Source organism: Pygocentrus nattereri, chromosome 8 (assembly GCF_015220715.1).
Source record: "Pygocentrus nattereri isolate fPygNat1 chromosome 8, fPygNat1.pri, whole genome shotgun sequence".
NCBI classification, from domain to species: domain Eukaryota; kingdom Metazoa; phylum Chordata; class Actinopteri; order Characiformes; family Serrasalmidae; genus Pygocentrus; species Pygocentrus nattereri.
This window is the reverse complement of record NC_051218.1, coordinates 47,011,700-47,027,607: the sequence shown is the minus strand read 5'-3', so window position 1 is coordinate 47,027,607 and position 15,908 is coordinate 47,011,700.

Sequence of the window (15,908 nt, the reverse complement as noted above, 5' to 3'; positions counted from 1 at the left end):
TTGAGTAAAGAGTTGGCACACGTGTGTGTGTGTGTGTGTGTGTGTGTGTGTGTGTGTGTGTGTGTGTGTGTGTCCACATGAACATTTCTGATCTAATGTGTATACTTGTATACTTACATGTGTACAGTAATTTGAAGTTGACTGGCTTATGTCTTTATATTGCAATGTCTAATATGTTTAGACTTAAATAAAATAATAATAAACTACATATTTGTAATTTAAAATTGTATTTGTAATTTGCTTTTTTGTTCTTTAAAAATGCTTTTTATACCATCAAAGTTGATTAATGCTGCTAACATTTTTTACCTATAAAAATATTTTTGAATATGCTGGTGTAAAGTCTGATTGTAACATTTTGTGCATGAATGAAGTCTTTTTGTTTTTGAGAACTGGAACGTATCTAATCATCAACTGCTTTTCCAGTACCTTACTATACTTAGATATCTATTGTGTCCGTGTGTTCATGAATAGTTGTTTCTATGTTAGGAGTGAAGCCATATATACAGTATCTCCCAAAAGTGAGTACCCCCCTCACATTTCTGCAGATATGTTATTCTATCTTTTGATGGGACGGCACTGTAGAACTGAAACTCTGATATAAGTTAAAGTGGTCAGTGTGCACTGCGATGGACTGGCGACCTGTCCAGGGTGTATCCTGCCTTACGCCTGACGACTGCTGGGATAGGCGCCAGCATCCCCCCGCGACCCTGACGGAGAAGCGGCTTAGAAAATGGATGGATGGATGGATGGTCAGTGTGCAGCTTGTACAGCAGTGTAGATTTACTGTCCTCTGAAAAGAACAACACACAGACATTAATGTCTAAATAGCTGCAGGCACAAGTGAGTCCACCTCACAGTGAACAGGTCCAAATTTTGCCCAATTGTGTTGTCATCCCTTCCTGGTGTCCTGTGATTCGTTAGAGTTACAGGGTTACAGGTGTGAATGGGGAGCAAGGCTGTTTTGGGTACAATTCACTGGCCTCTGGATATTCAACATGGCACCTCATGGCAAAGAGCTCTCTGAGGGTGTGAGGAATAGAATTGTTGCTGTCTCTTGCCTACAGTCAAGCATGAGTGCTGCCGGCACTGGGGAGCTGTGGTTCATTGAGGGAAACATGAATTCCACCATGTCCTGTGACGTTCTGAAGCAGAGCACGATCCCCTCCCTTCGGAAACTGCACCACATGGCAGTTTTCCAACTCAATAATGACCCCAAACACACCTCCAAGATGACCACTGCCTTGCTGAAGGTAAACATGATGGACTGGCCAAGTACGTCTCCAGACATAAACCCAATTGAGGACCTGTGGGGTCCTCAAGCGGCAGGAGGAGTGCAGGGCATCTAACATCCACCAGCTCAGTGATGTCGTCATGGAGGAGTGGAAGAGGATTCCAGTAGTATCAAATCAAATCAAATTAATTTGTATAGCGCTTTTTACAACGGATGTTGTCACAAAGCAGCTTTACAGGATTTCAGAAAAGACAAAGTTTCCACAGGACTGAAAGAATGTACAGAATGTACAGAAACCCCCCAGTGGGCAAGCCAGGGGCAACAGTGGCAAGGAAAAACTCCCTCAGAACTGAGGAAGAAACCTTGGGAGGAACCAGGCTCACCAGGGGGGACCCATCCTCCTCTGGTCAAACTACCTACAAGTGATTATACTACTAATATTATCAGCAGTAATATTGATATTAGGAATATCTAGGAGTCTATGAGAACATCAGGGTAGGGTGGGCAGCTCATCCAAGGTGGTTGGTGGTAGCTGAGGCGTGGGCAGCTGGTCTGAAGTGGGTAGCAGGGGGGCTCGGCAGACAGTCGTCCTTCAGTGTCCAGCCGGACATGTGGGCGGTTGTATACTCGGAAAAAAAAGCAGGTAAATGGGATTAGTTTTGTTCTATCCATTTGTACATGAACAGGGAATGTAAACATTTACAGAGTGTGGCTAATGACCCCGGCAGATCTGACTATGACCGCTTAACTAAAAGGAGAGAACCAGAAGGACACACAGACACGGCAGCACTCTGAAACAGTTTGGAATCCCTCCACTCCACCATCCACAAACCTGAGTGACCGCGTGCGAGCAGCGGGACGACAGCACCAGCGTCTCAGTTTACTATAATTCCCTGTGTCCATGGACCCCTGGATCTGCTGCCTTTATCTAGGGGGGAACATTACCTACCAAAAGCTGAACTGAACAAGTGAGTTTTCAGCCTTGTCTTAAAGATTGAGACTGTGTCTGAGTCCCGAACAGTTTCTGGAAGATCATTCCAGAGTTTGGGGGCTTTATAAGAAAAAGCTCTTCCCCCATATGAAACCTTCTGAATTCTAGGAACTATTAATAAGCCAGCACTGTGGGATCTGAGTGGTCGTGATGGCTCATAATGAGAAATAAGGTCTTGCAGGTACTCAGGAGCGAGACCATGTAGGGCTTTATAAGTCAATAAAAGAATTTTATAATCAATACGGAATTTAATAGGTAGCCAATGAAGTGATGATAGCACTGGACTAATATGCTCAAATTTTCTAGTTTTAGTGAGGACCCTAGCTGCGGCGTTTTGGACTAGTTGGAGTTTGTTTAAATTCCTGCTCGTGCATCCTGACAGTAGCGCGTTACAGTAGTCTAGCCTAGAAGTAATAAAGGCGTGTACTAGTGTTTCTGCATCACGCAGGGACAGGGCATTTCTGATCTTGGCGATGTTGCGAAGATGTAGAAAAGCTGTCCTAGTGATGCCGCCTGTGTGTTGATCGAATGATAAATCTGAATCTATTATAACGCAGAGATTTTTTGCTGCTAGTCCAGGTGCGGCTGGAAAGTCGGCGAGATTTAAGATTAAATCTGGTGATTTACTTCTTGCTAATTTTGGACCCAGAAGGGGAACCTCTGTTTTGTTACTGTTTAATAGGAGGAAGTTATGTGACATCCAGCCTTTCACGTCTTTTACACAGTCCTCCATTTTCTTTAACCTGTGTTGGTCATCAGGCTTGGCTGATATGTACAGTTGAGTATCGTCTGCATAACAATGAAAGTTTACGCCATGATTACTTATAACTGTGCCTAACGGTAACATGTATAGTGTAAATAGTAATGGTCCTAATATAGAGCCCTGAGGAATTCCAAATCTCACTTTTGAATAAGTGGAAGATAAATTGTTTACCCTAACGAACTGATAACGTTCTGATAGGTAAGATCTGACCCATGATAGGGCCGTCCCTGTGACTCCAACCATGTTTTCTAACCTTTCTAGGAGAATATTGTGGTCTATTGTATCAAAAGCCACGCTGAGGTCAAGTAGCACTAAGAGAGATATGTAACCTTGATCAGAGGCAAGAAGAAGATCATTAGTTATCTTAACTAGAGCCGTCTCAGTGCTGTGGTGTGGCCTGAATCCAGACTGGAATTTTTCATATATATGGTTCTTGTGTAGATATGAACTAAGTTGTTGGGCCACAGCTTTTTCTAAGATCTTAGATATAAACAGTAAGTTAGAAACAGGCCTGTAATTGGACAAAACGGTGACATCAAGATTTGGTTTCTTGATCAGAGGTTTGATAACAATGCAGCTCTGGTGAATTCCATGCCCAAGAGATAATAATGGTGGTCACACTAAATATTGACCCTCTGAGCACAATCTGGACACGTCCACTGTGAGGTGGACTCACTTGTGCTGCCAGCTGTTTAGACATTAATGTCTGTGTGTTGTTCTTTTCAGAGGACAGTAAATCTGCACTGCTATACAAGCTGCACACTGACCACTTTAACTTATATCACAGCTTCAGTTCTACAGTGACGTCCCATCAAAAGATAGAATAACATTTACAGAAATGTGAGATGTGCACTCACTTTTGTGAGATGTGTATAACCACTTACTCCCTGGAAGTAAGTGTTCCCCATACACTTACATTGATTTTCACCTATTTATAAAGTTCTTTTCCTGATATTCATCAGATTCTAATGTATTTTTCTTTTCTGCAAAGCATATCTTAATATGATGAATGTATTTGTTTCAATTGATTTCTCTTGCTTCTCTTTCTACAGTAAGGCCAATTTTTGGCCTCACTATGTCACCCTGTCACAATGGCATCAGGCTAAAATGAATTATATTTTAATTTTCCACACTGGATTTAATATTATTTTAGCAGCTCTAAAGAAATGCATTTGAGGCTGGTGAGACCTACAGTACTATGCAATAGTTTGGACACCTCTTGTCAAATGACATGTTTTGTTGATTTTTAAATAAGTTACACATTCTTTACAGAGACCACTATTAAATATGCTCTTTTTTGTTTTTAATGTAAATAACACACAATTGTGACTTATTTAATTAGTTCAATATATTGGGGAAAAAATATACGTACCATTATTTTTGCACAGGCCATTTTTTCCATTTTGTTAAATTCAGCAAATAAACAGTAATTGTGCATTAAAATGTGTTCCCAGTAGAGGATGTGTTAAACCACATTCTTACACAGTATGTTTAGTATAGTTTCATGCATTTTGCTCTATGTGCAAACAAATGCACGCTATGTGTGTTCCTGCTTATGATGCATAATCTGACTGAAACTTAAAATTACAACATAATTCAGTTTATTTTGTTTATTTTTTTATTCCAAACTGCACATGGGTTTTTCAGGTACAGCTAATGTTGGATATCCATATATTCAAGCAGCCACACCTAACTCTGTATCAAAATGTATCAAATAGATTGTATTATACTAGTCAATACATTTACCCTCATGAAATATCTTCCCACAGCACTTTTAGATATTGTTGAATTATTCATGATGATAAAGAACAGGACCCAGTTTCCCTCGCCCAGATCAGGGTTACTGGGGCCTCACCCTGGAGCCAGGCCTGGAGGAGGGGCTCCTCGGTGAGTGCCTGGTGGGTACCCATGGGTCCTGGCCGGGCTCAGCCTGAAAGAGTTACATGGGACCACTCTCCCATGGACCCACCACCCACGGAAGAGGTGCTTATGGGGGTCTGGTGCAAAGTGGATCGGGTGGTGGCCGAAGGCGAGGCCCTTGGCATTCTGATCCTCGGCTACTGAAACTGGCTCTCGGAACATAGAACATGACCTCTCTGGCAGGGAAAGAGCCCAAGCTAGTGTATGGGTCTGAGAGATACCAACTAGATATAGTTGTGCTCACCTCAACACATAGCAGGGTCTCTGGAACAGACTCTCTCTCGTGGCGTTGGACTTTATTCCACTCTGGAGTTGTCCAGGGTGAGAGGCATCGGGCAGGAGTGGGCCTACTCATAGCTCCCCGGCTCAGTGCCTGTACGTTGGGGTTTTCTCCGGTGGACGAGAGGGTTATTTCCCTGTGCCTTCGGGTCGGGGAACGGGCTGTGACTGTTGTCTGTGCTTATGCACCGAACGGCAGTTTGGAGTACCCGGCCTTCTTGGAGACCCTGGAGGGGGTACTGGAAAGTGCCCCCTGTGGTGACTCCATTGTCTTGCTGGGTGACTTCAATGCTCATGTGGGCAATGACAGTGAGACCTGGAAGGGTGAGATTGGGAGGAACGGCCTCCCTGATCTGAACCCAAGTGGTGTTTTGTTATTAGAGTTCTGTGCTCGCTACAGTCTGTCCATAACAAACACCATGTTCAAACACAAAGGTGTGCATAAGTGCACATGGCATCAGGACACCTTAGGCTGCAGTTCATTGATTGACTTCATAGTTGTGTTATTGGATGTGTGACCATGTATTTTGGACACCCGAGTGAAGAGAGGAGCGGAGTTGTCAACCGATCACCATCTAGTGGTGAGTTGGATCAGATGGCGGGTGAAAATACCAGACAGACCTGGCAGACCCAAACAAGTCATGAGGGTTTGTTGGGAACGTCTGGCAGAGGAACCTACCAGAAAGATCTTTAGCTCCCACATCCGACAGAGCTTCGACCACATACAGAGGGAGGCCGGTGACATTGAGTCTAAGTGGGCCCTATTCCATGCCTCCATTGTTGATGCAGCGGATCAGAGCTGTGGCTGCAAGGTCGTAGGTGCCTGTCATGGTAGCAATCCCCGAACCCGCTGGGGACACCTCGGGTAAAGGAAGCCGACAAGCTGAAGAAAGAGTCTTATCGGACCTGGTTGGCTTGTGGGGCTCTGAAGGCAAAAGATGGGTACCAAAGGGCCAAGCAGGCCATGGCTTTGGCGGTTGCTGAGGCAAAAACTCGGGTGTGGGAGTGAGGCCATGAAACTCAAGTTTGGTGAGGCCACGGAGAAAGACTATCAACAGGCACTGCGAAGGTTCTGGCAAACCGTCAGGTGCCTCAGGAGAGGAAAGCTGTTCACAACCAACACTGTACACAGTGGGGTTGGGGGGCTGCTGACTTTGACTGGGGACGTCATTGGATGGTGGAAGGAATACTTCCAGGATCTTCTCAATCCCACCAACAATCCATCCCCAGAGGAGGCAGAGCTTGGAGATCTGAACGAGGGTCCGTCCATCACTCGGGCTGAGGCAGCCCTGTGGTTGGTTAGTGTAGTGGTTAACACCTTTGCCTTCTATGCTGTAGACTGGGGTTCAATCAAATATAGAGTTTTAAGTGTTTTTCCAAAGTCAAAGCTAAAACCCACTAAAGTTACTATCAGGGCAGGAAACTGAACTCCATTTGATGGCCTGCGCAGTCATGGTTTTACTCTCTACACCCTTTACCCACTACATAATATTTTCTTGTAACTGTAATTAAAAATCCCAGAGCCTTTTTTTATAATAATGAACTTGGTGTAGTACATTATGAACACACCTTATTGCTGACATTAAGTATAGTTGTTGTTCAGCATAACCACATTTTGGAGTGTGAAGAGGTGACATGTTTTATTGGTGGTATTTCCATTGCTGTGCTGTGCTGTGAGTTACTGCAGAGAAATCTCCACAGATGGGTTGGTACTTTACCAGAGGGGTCCCAAGATTAACGACTCTCGCAGAAACCAAGCCAGCCTATGAGCTGTATTCCCATCCTCAAAAAAACAGAAGAATGGTGGTGTTATCATACACACCAACCTAGAGGGCATTTGTACTGTCTGAGACTCTGGGATCTATCTGTACCTGCACTCAGCCCATGATTCCATTTGAGTTACATTATTGGGTTCATGATATTCTGAACAAAATTCTCAAAAAAATTGATGACTGTAACCATGATGTTGCAAAAAAAAAAAAAGACAGCAAGAAGTTGTTTTTCGATACTAAGGTTCAGATTAAGGTCATGTTTGTGTGTAGGTGTCATACTGGCTACAGTAATACAATAATAAATAGAAATCAATGGAAGTACTCACTAGTAATGTAAGACAAACCTGTGTATATGCATTTGCATGTGTGTGTGTGTGTGTGTGTGTGGCGTATGGTTGTGTGTTTGTGTGAATGCATGTGTGTGAATGCGTGTGTCTGTGTCTATATTGCTATAAAAAGTCTAACATAATGCAGTACATTTTATGAATAATTGTATGAACAGGTGTGCATACAAGTATAGTAATATCTGTGTGCGTGTGTGCGTGCGTGTGCGTGCGTGTATGCGTGCGTGTGTGTGTGTGTGTGTGTGTGTGTGTGTGTGTGTGTGTGTGTGTGTGTGTGTGTGTGTGTGTGTGCATTTATGCTGGAAGACAGGCATCAGAGGGAGTACAGGCCCATTAAGAAAATGGATAAAAATCTCAGTGGTGCTTTCCAGCTGGCTGACGTCAGTGCTGCCGTCACACACAGGGCCCAGAGAGTGATTCCCATGAGACCTTGGAAAAGGGGAAAAGGTCTAATAATTACCCTGCATCATCTAACTGGAGCTCCTCATCTCTGCCTCTGCCTCATTTCTTTCTCTCTCTCTCTCTCTCTCCTTTTCCCTCATTCCTGAGTCCTTACTACCTAGCTGTGTGTGTGTGTGTGTGTGTGTGTGTGTGTGTGTGTGTGTGTGTGTGTGTGTGTGTGTGTGTGTGTGTGTGAGATAGAGGGGGAGAGAGCGAGAGACAAAGGTTGTGTGTTCTTTGTTTCCCTTTTTGCTTGGCATTGCATCTCCATGGCAACCTGCTATGGACAAACCTTGTCAAGGTTCTGTGATTTGTGAGGCTCTGACACCATCCACGTTACACCAGATGCTTGATCTGACACCCACATACACACATACACAGTCACGAGCCAATATACAGAAGGAGCTACTCGCTCTCCTTTAGATGACCATGTGTGATTTTGTCTTCAGCTCTGAATGAAATTTTCAGGCGAGCCCTTTTTTTCCCTTCATGGCCTGTGCAGCTGAAAGCAAGGCCTTCTTAAGGTATTCGGGGGCCCTAGCCTAACTCTATGTTGGGGCCATTACCATGTTCCCATTAACTAACATTCACATCCATCATGATTTCGCAGAGACATACAGTTCTGTGCAAATGTCTTAGACATGTAAGCACATTTTATTAAAAAATATTTGTCTTGGCTTTAAGTGTGCTGGTGCTAAGTGCTCAGTTGCCCCCCAGCCATCAGACCAGCACATCTGATTTAACATAACAGGGTACTGATTGGCCAAATCAGGTATTAGGTGACACTACATATAATACCAGTCAGCCATAAGGAAAGGCTTGGAAACAGTTAAACAAACACAGTGACATTTATAAGATCACTACATATTAATATATTCTTTGGTGCTAAAATCCTTTCTATGGCATTGTATATAAAATTACTTTAAAGTAATATTGGTTTTATATAAGGCTGGAAAATGTGGTTTGCATAAGTTTTTAATGCATGTGGTGTGGAAGTTCCATGTTTACACAAATGGTATACGAAAGGTATTGTCCATAGAATTATTAAAATATTATTATCTCTCCCACACAGTGTGAAGAGCTTAGCCCAACACGTTTCCTTGGTTTGCTGTATAAAGAAATGATAACGCTCACATCTACGAGGTTAAGGGCATTATATTATCACTGAAATTTGCTCAGACAAGCAGTATTTTTTTCTCCTTGATCAGAAAACAGATTCACAACAAAAAGATGTGCCATAAAACATGTTGTTCTGTTATTGAGCTTGAACTGCAAATTAAAGCTATATTTCACCCCCTGCGTTCACCAGTGATGCCTCAGTGACAGAGACAGAGAGAATATGCAGTTTACACAATATTACTGTTTTGCTTATAGTCAATATCTGAAATATCTGTATGGAATAAAAGTACACAGAAGTTCAATCAGAGTTGTTCAGGGGTCTGTGTGCTTGTCAGTGAAACTTATTGTTCACACTCAATTTTGTATTTATAAAAATGGTGTGAAAATGAAACACACTCTGCAACTGTAGGGGGAGCCCAGGATCAAAACATTCTTTGATGATGATACTTTAAATAAGGAGCCCTTTAATACAGAAAAATCCTCAGTATTACAGCAGAACTAAAACAGGCAAAAATACACATGCACAACAACTTAAAGTTGGGTACTCAGTAACAGTGTGCTGGCTTGCTAGCGTAACAGATGATCCAGCTGAGATTTAAGTTTTAAAGAAGTGTGGTCTGTAACTTACAGAAACTTTGTTAAGGTTAGCTGGCAGTTTAAGCTAAATTAGTTATTGTTAGTTTTGCCTCGTTAAACACTGCATTTACTGCACATGTAGCTTCATTCTATACATCAGAGTAAAGGTTTTTCTTAAAAGTGAAAGGTTTGTAATTTCAAACCATATTAAACCTGACGCTGCTTCAAGGACAGTGACTTTAGTGTAATTGCAGCTGTTTATGACTTAGGGGAGCTGTTCCCATAATTTGCTCCAGTTTCGAGGTTGAACTTTCTGCCTGTGTAAGCATTATCTGGGATAATACTCGTGTTTTGGTGCTTTTCCTTTCCACAAAATAATATAAGACCTGAATTTTGGTGCATTTTTTGTAGATAGTTAAAAAAAGCCCTTTCAAACCCCAACACTGCATGACTGTAGATACAATGAAAAGCAAATTCGCATGCATAAGGTAAGAAATAAAAGGTTTTATTTTTTTGTCTCATTAGGTTTGGCTCCTATTTCACTCAGTTGTATTTGTGCTTTTTTCCTCTGGCTAAATTTGACTTGAGTGCAACTGGAGGCCCGTTAGGAGTTGCCATCTCTGGTTTATTATTTACTTAAACTAAAACAAACTAGATTTTGTCTTTGTAGGTGAACAAGCAAATTAATTTATAAAAGTTATTTTTGTGTTTAATTGCTATTTTATTGTGAAAGTTTTTGTAGTGAGGAAATCTGCAGTGGCGCTGTCTGCTTTATCTCTGCATGGCTGTTTTTCAGAAGACCTCAGCAAGATCTCTCCCATTTCACTTTCAACCCCCATCGCTCACTATCAGCTCTACACAGTCTCATTAGCAGCTCAACACATTCAGATTCAGATTCAGATTCCTTTATTGATCCCAGGGGGAAATTGAAGTTGTTACAGTTGCAGCCATTTATGTAAAAATAAACACTTTACTAATAATTTAAGACAATATAGAGAATTTACAGTATGTACACAAGATTTAAGTACTTATGAATATAGTAAGGTGGCAGTGATTGTGATAATAATATGAAACATCAGGTATAAAGCAGTTACAATTATTAAATTATTTAAATTAAGTTAGTGTCTCTCTGAGTTTTTGCACACACAGTTGTTGTTATTGCACATATGAACAGTTTGGTATTGAGTTTGTGAATCACACACTGAGGGAGGAGTTATAGAGTTTAATGGCCACAGGTACGAATGACCTCCTGTGGCGCTCTGTGGTCATTTCGGTAGAGTGAGTCTTGAGCTGAATGAGCTCCTGCATCTCATCACCGTGTCGTAGAGTGGGTGGGAGCCATTGTCCGTAATGGCCTGCAGTTTAGACAGCGTCCTTCTCTCCGACACGGCCGTCAGCGAGTCCAGCTCCACACCCGCAGCATCACCGGCCTGGCGGATCAGTTTGCTGAGTCTGTTGGCGTCTGCCACCCTCAGCCTGCTTCCCCAGCATGCAACAGCATAGAGGACAGCACTCACCACCACACACTCATAGAAGATCCTGAGCATGGTCCGGCAGATGTTGAAGGACCTCAGGCGCCTCAGAAAATAGAGACGATCTTGGCCTTTCCTGTAGAGGGTGTCAGTGTTCTTAGCCCAGTCCAGTTTATTGTCAATATACACTGACCCCCTGATGGACAAAGGGGTTACTGGTGCCTTGTCCCTCCTCAGGTCCACCACCAGTTCCTTTGTCTTTGTCACATTGAGCTGCAGGTGGTTCCGCTCACACCATGCAACAAAGTCTTTCACCGTCACCCTGAACTCATCCTCTTCACCCCTGCTGATACATCCAGCTATTGCAGAGTCATCAGAAAACTTCTGAAGGTGGCAAGTCTCTGTGCAGTAGCTGAAGTCTGTGGTGTAGAGGGTGAAGAGGAAGGGAGAGAGGACAGTTCCTTGTGGAACTCCAGTGTTGCTGACCACTCTGTCCGACACACAGAGCTGCAGGCATACATACTGTGGTCTGCCGGTCAGATAGTCAACAATCCAGGACACGAGGGGGGCGTCTACCTGCATCACTGTGAGATTATCACCCAGAAGAATGGGCCAGAAGGCATTAAATGGAGAAGTCAGATTTAGAAGAACAGATTTAGCTTGTTGGCCCGTCCACACTGACCTCTGCTCCTCCGTTGTTGCTGGACCTAAAGCTGGTGATGGTCCTCATTTCATTCCAGACCTCCCTCATGTTTTTCTGCTGGAGTTTCCACTCCAGCTTCCTCCTATATTTGTCTTTCGCCTCCTTGTTGTACTCCATGTGTTGTCTCTTCATTCAGTGTCCATTCAAAGAACCTTTTTTTTAAATAGTAAAAAAAAAAGTAAAAGTTCAAGAAGCAGACAGATGACAACTTTACTAATATCACAGAGTGCAGCATATTAGGTGATTTAAACACATCTTGATATTACATGAATGGAAGTTTTATTTATTAATTTTTTCTCCATCTCATTACCTCCACACAGATGATGCAGTGAAGAACATAGTATGTATGTGGTTACTTTGTTCTTTGGTCTAAAGTGAATCTTAAGGAGAGGCAGATTGGATCTGACAAAGTAGCGCAAGATGCGTGTTCTGCTCCCTGAATGGGTGCTTTCGTTCTTTAAACTCACTCTCCCCTCAGATGTTTATCAAATGGCTCTGCTTTGGACGCCTGCAGAGCACAGAACACAGGACTGTCACCTGAAGCTGGAGCGTTTCCTTCTTCCATTTTGCTTCTTTCTGTTATGCTCTTTTATCTGTATCTCTCCTCTTCTCACCCCTCCACACACTCACACACACACGTTCTACAGAAAGTGAGCAGGTTAGCGGGTTCCAAGATGCATGTGTGCCATGGAATTCAATTTTTCATGAGATGAGCCTTGTTTGTGTTTTCTGCTTATTTTCATCTGACCCCCATCTGTGCTCTTTCCGGTCCTCTCTATTTCTGTTTCTGCTCACGTGTTCTTACACACACACACACACACACACACACACACACACACACACACAGTTGATATGGAGGGAGATAATGAACATAAAGCATCTTTGCTCCTGTCTATACAGCCTGAATACAAACAAATGCAGATTAGAGTTACATTTTGTTTTCATACAGTTTCATGTAGGGTTACATGTATCTCTTATGTATAATATGCACATATTGTAAGTTAATGTGGGGTAACTATATTCTTGAGGCACAAGGGTGTCAGGGGCCAAACTGTAGAAAGTGAACATCAACATGAAAGCATAGCTAAAGACATTTTATTAAAAGCTAAAGACATTTTGCACTATATTGAATTTTGGAAGGGGCCTTTTTTCAAGTATTGTATTTCAAGTGTATTGTAGTGTGTTGTAGTGTGTTGTATTGTAGTGTAGTGTAGTGTAGTGTATTATATTGTAGTGTGTTGCAGTGTAGTGTGTTGTATTGTGTTGTAGTGTATTGTAGTGTGTTGTAGTGTGTTGTAGTGTATTGTAGTGTGTTGTATTGTAGTGTAGTGTGTTGTAGTGTAGTGTAGTGTATTATATTGTAGTGTGTTGCAGTGTAGTGTGTTGTATTGTGTTGTAGTGTATTGTAGTGTGTTGTAGTGTGTTGTATTGTAGTGTAGTGTGTTGTAGTGTAGTGTATTATATTGTAGTGTGTTGTAGTGTAGTGTAGTGTAGTGTAGTGTGTTGTATTGCACTGTTCTGTGTTCAGCTCTGCTCCTTTTCTCTCTGTATCAGTGACTGTGTTTCTATCAGTGTCTGAGCTCAGGACCGTCTCTCTCTCTAACCTGCTGGTAACTAGCAGAGAGACTTTCTCTAGACAGACGAAGCTCTTCCTGTAAGTCGCTCTGGATCAGAGCATCTGCTAAATGCTATAAATGTAAATATAAATGTAAATATTAATGCAATAAGCCACGAGGGGCGGTGCGTTACTGCCAAGGGTGTTCTTAGATAATTTCATTTCATATTTTTTGTCTACTATTAATGTGCATGTCATAACATTGCATGTTTAATGCAAAACCTTCACTTTATAAGCAATGTTTTGGTCACCAAATTACCACTGTGAAAATGATTCTATTAACAGCTCAAGTATTCTTCATGCTGCGGTGCAGCGATGTAGAGCTTAGCTGTTGTGAGGTGTCATAAGTATGCATATATTGTGTATTTTACACTGACTTCTAGTTGTAGCTCAGGCAATCAGAAATTAGGACCAGAATTTTCTGTATATGTATACATGTACTCTGGGGTGTGTGTAAGGTTATAAAAATATGTACATAAACCTCACACACACACCCCAGTGCTTGGCCCCCTGAAGCTTCCATAAGAATATTTCTGCTTGTTCTGTCAACCCTGCATGCTGCTTTGGCCAGTAGCAGTGAGTAATGTGTGTCATTTGGCCCGAGTCAGTAGCATTTGACTGTGAGCCGGGCAAAGCACACCAATAATCAAATCCAGCTAACCACGGTGGCAGGGGCTATGTCATTTATTTTGATTTCCTGGTGCTTTCCCACCTTTTCCCTTTCCTTCTTTTCTTTCACATCGATCTCCACAATGTCTTATGGGGATATCCTTAATGCCCACTGCTCATATATCTATCTTCCCCTGCAACCTTCCACATACCTTCTACAGCATCAGCTCCAGCAACTCTTCCCCTCTCAAGAGGCTTTGATTCTTATTGACTTCAATAAAAGTTAAATCAGATTATGGCTCATTTGCAGTGCACAAGGCGGCTGGAGCCGGCCAGGCTCCTGACTGACAGGCAGGGCCAAACCTCTTCTCTACTACCACCCTCCCCCTAGCATCCTCCTGGATCCATCTTATTGGTTTTTACACTTGGTGCAAAGTGAAGATTAAATGGTGTATGGTGTAAAAGGGTATGTGTGGCAGAGAGAAAGTGAGAGACAGCAAGGAATCTCAACCATTTCATTAAGGCTACTTCATCTTGGACTAAGTGTGAATGAACCACCTGATGCTCAGTCTACTATCAGGACTCAATAGCCCAAGCCCCCCCACCCCCCCACCCCCAGCATCAGAACTGCAAGCTTTAGTAGTATGGCTATTTTATTTACAATAGTGCGAAAGCATCATTGAAATAACAATAAATAACCCTAACCCCTTTAAGTTGCACCAACAAGAGCGCATTGCAAATACTAATTATTTCTCTCACGTAACTCATTTAAATAAGCAACTGACTGACTAAGCTGTTGGAAGCCATTGTAACACACTTGATGTGGGCACAGCAATGACTGACACACCAAGACAACAACTCAGTTCTTTGTTACTCATAGTCACTAAAAGTAATAACAAAAAAAGTTAAAATAGAGTGCAACGCTGCTCACACGGACCACCAAGTGTACGAAAACATCAATTAAGAACCCAGATTTCTTCAAAATGTTCTCGATCAGAACAGATAAAGCAATAAATGTATTTGCCGCTTCTACCTTTCTGAAGTCCTTCCTGTATAGATCCTGCCATCTTTTCTAAGTCTACTTCTGTTCTATTCTTCCTATAGTGGTTTGTCTTCACTTGGTGGCAATAAGATATGCTAAACTTATTACAATGGTGGACGAATTGTTGATTGTGCTTATTATTAATTAGAACTAAAATTCTTTATTGAAAATGTATGCATTTTATCATATTCATGCTGTCTTACAAAAGCAGTACGTCACCTGAGACTTCAGTGCTTTACAATGATTTTACCACAGGGAAGTGATATTTACTCTAACATGCCCAACATCACCCCTTACCTGTAATAAAATCACAGGAATTTACTCTTATAACTGTTTCTCACTCTATTCACTGTTTCTCAATCCCCCTCTGCTTTAGTGATCTGAGAAAGATCCATGGCTCACCAAACCAGGCCAACTAGCAGCCCCATCGAATTCACCCACTACATCGATATTTGCTTCCCTCTCTCAGCGCCCCCTTCTTTGCAGCTCTTAACATGATTCTTTTCCATCATGCTGTGAGCTAAAACACTAGTATTTCTGCTGAGTGTAATTTGAGGTGGTTGTGCGTGGCCTGTGGTTATGTAATTGTGGGTGTGTCCCTGTATGGGGCTGTTCTTGTGCAGGGGCTGCAAGCTCAATTCAGCTTCTGAGGACTTCCATGTGTGGTCATGCTGGGGTGAACCTCAGAGTGTGTGAATGTTGATGTGTGCACATGCATTAATATTTGTGCAAGTGTAAGTGTGTGTATGTGTGTATGTGGGGGAAGGGGGTGGTATTAGTCACAGTGTGTGGGAAGCTTTAGGAGGAGGTGGTCATGGTGACATTAGCATGATTACCGTGCTTATTACCAGCCTGGCACAGTGAGTGTCTCTCTCTCTCTCTCTCTCTCTCTCTCTCTCTCTCTTTATCTCTCTCTCTATCTCTCTCTCTCTCTCTCTTTATCTCTGCTCTCTCTCTCTCTCTCTCTCTCTCTATAATAATCACATTATTATAATCACAATATTAGAGTATTCTTCTTCTTCTTCTTCTTC